The following is a 2838-nucleotide window of genomic DNA, read 5'->3' as shown; positions in this document are numbered from 1 at the left end:
TATTCAAATGTTCTTTACACCTACCATGATTCAAATCATTAAGCATGGGATGAAATTTCATGATTTTTTTGAAATTTCATGATTAATAGTTGTAATTTGTAATAGTTTATAATTTCTCACATTAAACTGGAAAGTATTCAACAACTGGTAATTTCTTTTTAAATGAATCTTAATACCAGTGAACTGCAAACAAACACTTCCAATGTTTTAAAACCCTGATCCAGTTGGCAGTTTCTTTCATTAACACCTAATGGCTAATAGGCTCCATTTCATAAAAAAACCCAAAGCAAATACCTCATATATTTAGAACCTGAAAAGTCAAGTCAATCTAAAAGGTTTGCATTACATGAACAAGATAACTAAATGGTCTTTTTTTTTTTTTTTCATCCAAAATGTGCTTATTGGGATAGTTTCCTACTTATCTTGAGTCAGGATGCCTTCAGTGCTGCTTCTGTCTGAAGGAGCATCTTTCTGTAAGCCTTGCTTTTCCTCCGGTAGGCTGGCGGAGGACCATGGAATGGCCAGCATACAAAGCTACTCTTATTGCATGGCTAAAGATCATGGTCATGTTGGCACTTCACACCCATGAACTAGGAGTTGGGGCTCTGCACCAAGTGCTTCTTCCTGTGCTCCCTCTTCTCTTCCAGGGAAGAGTGGAGGAGGTCTTTTGCAAGGCTCATGTTCTCTTGGGGGAGGTCATCGCTGCCGGATAAATAGTCTTTCTAAAGAGTGTGTCAATAGGCACTTGCAATCCTGTCCGCAATGGGTCACAAGAAATGAATCAGCTTCCCCTTGCTTCAGCCGAAAGGGTAGGCATGTGGTCTTGCGCACTTCACTTGTGACCCAGATTCCTCTGGAGGCGTGCTTTGGAGAACACCCATCCATTTTATACTGCTGTCACCAGAGTCCTAGCAACTTTCAAACGCACCTCAGCTGAGAGCCCCCGTTTTTTGTTTTTGTTTTCCTGAAATGCCAGAATTTCTGTGTAGTTGTGGACTTAGGGCCAAAGAGTCTCATCCCCAATTTGTGCTCCCTTCCTCAGATAAACTCTAGCTCTTCTCAAGTGGCATAAAAATTATTTTTATTATGTTTTAAAACACTGAGATTTTCTATGCACAGAGCTCCGTGCTAAGCAGTGGGGTTGGTGAGGGGTGTGGGGAGGGGCAGACAGGTGCAGCTCGGAGGGTTTGCCCCCTGTGGGCACTCTCTGACTCAGATATCGTATGCATCTAGCACACTGCCAGGGCGGCCTCATAGAAGTTTTACCAGATTTGCTTAGGTCACTTAAATAAGGCAGACCATCTGAAAGGGAAAAGAAATGAGTTGGACCAATATGAAACCATTGTTGCAGGGAACGAGGGATTCAAAAATGATGGTATGGCTGTACCTCAAACTTGTCCTGCCTCAGACCCCTGACAGTAGATGTCATTCATGCCCAGGGAGCTAGAGGGCTGTACGTGAAAGTTATTGCACTAAACTCATGAGGCTGAAGCCAACCCTCCTTTAACATTATTTCACAGGGAAGAAAGCCATTCTTTACTACTGTGGCACCTAAGCTCGTGATGACAAGCAGCACACGGGGCTCCGAGGATGAATGGGAGAACCACAGTGGGTCACTTGTCACGCGGGGCAGTTGCGTAGTTACAGTGGGAGAGAATATGCTACTGAGCATGTCAGAAACATCCTTGGGGTGGGGGGCGCCTGGGTGGCTCAGTCGGTTAAGCATCCGACTTCGGCTCAGGTCATGATCTAACGATTTGTGGGTTCCAGCCCCACGTTGGACTCTGTGCAGACAGCCAGCTCAGAGCCTGGAGCCGGTCAGATTCTGTATCTCCCTCTCTCTCTGACCCTCCCCTGCTCACACTGTCTGTCTGTCTCTCTCAGAAATAAATAAAACATTAAAAAATTAAAAAAAAGAAACATCCCTGGGCAATCCAAAACTCTCTGTAGTAATGGCGGATTTTGCTGAAGCTACAGTTCTTGCACCTGCTGGAAGAGCAATGAATCGTTAAGGTTCGTATATTAATGATATTGTGACCTCCCTTGCACCTGTGGGCTCCTGGGGCCTGGGGAAATATGGTTATATAAAGATGAACAAAAGTGTCCCTACTTTCTATCCTTTTAAACTTAATTTATTTTCTTTTTAAAAATATTTTGAGATAGAGATAGAGTGAGAGCAAGGGAGGAGCAGAGAAAGACAGAGAGAGAGAGAGAGAGAGAGAATGAATCCCAAGCAGGCTCCTCACTGTCAGTGCAGAGCCTGATGCAGGGCTTGAACTCGCGAACTGGAAGATCATGACCTGAGCTGAAAGTGGACACTTAACTGACTGAACCACCCAGGTGTCCCCAATGTCCCTACTTTCAAAGAGGGTTCACTGTAGTGGGGAAGCAAGAGATATTCATATCAATGAAAATAAAATGCATTGTACTCACTGGGTATTGTAAATGAGGTATTGCACTGGGTTCCTCACTGAACAACACATAGGAGTATTTGAGTCCTATTCTGTAGAAACTGGAGTGCTATTAAATGTTTTGAACTAACGGAGAGTCATTTATCAGATCTATGTTTTGGAAATACTTCTTTTTTTCCCCATATTTTATTTTATTTATTTATTTTTTTTCTACTTAATTCCNGCGTGAGGTGGTATCTCAGTGTGGTTTTGATTTGTATTTCCCTGATGAGGAGGGATGCTGAGCATCGTTTCATGTGTCTGTTGGCCATCTGGATGTCCTCTTTGGAGAAGTGTCTGTTCATATCTTCTGCCCATTTCTTCCCTGGGTTGTTTGTTTTTTGGGCGTGTAGTTTGGTGAGTTCCTTATAGATTCTGGATATTAACC

The 2838-nt window shown here is 43.3% G+C and overlaps 1 pseudogene; it reads right to left on the bottom strand.

Annotated features, from left to right (window-relative positions):
- Nucleotides 1–400: 400 nt before the first annotated feature.
- LOC144220314 (small ribosomal subunit protein eS27-like pseudogene) lies at nucleotides 401–680 on the bottom strand (annotated as a pseudogene).
- Between the last annotated feature and the right edge of the window lie 2158 nt (nucleotides 681–2838).

The sequence above is a fragment of the Crocuta crocuta genome, unplaced genomic scaffold (assembly GCF_008692635.1).
Source record: "Crocuta crocuta isolate KB4526 unplaced genomic scaffold, BGI_CrCroc_1.0 scaffold179, whole genome shotgun sequence".
Lineage (NCBI taxonomy): Eukaryota > Metazoa > Chordata > Mammalia > Carnivora > Hyaenidae > Crocuta > Crocuta crocuta.
Note: the sequence above shows the minus strand (reverse complement) of the source record. Positions and strands in the feature narration are given on the sequence as shown.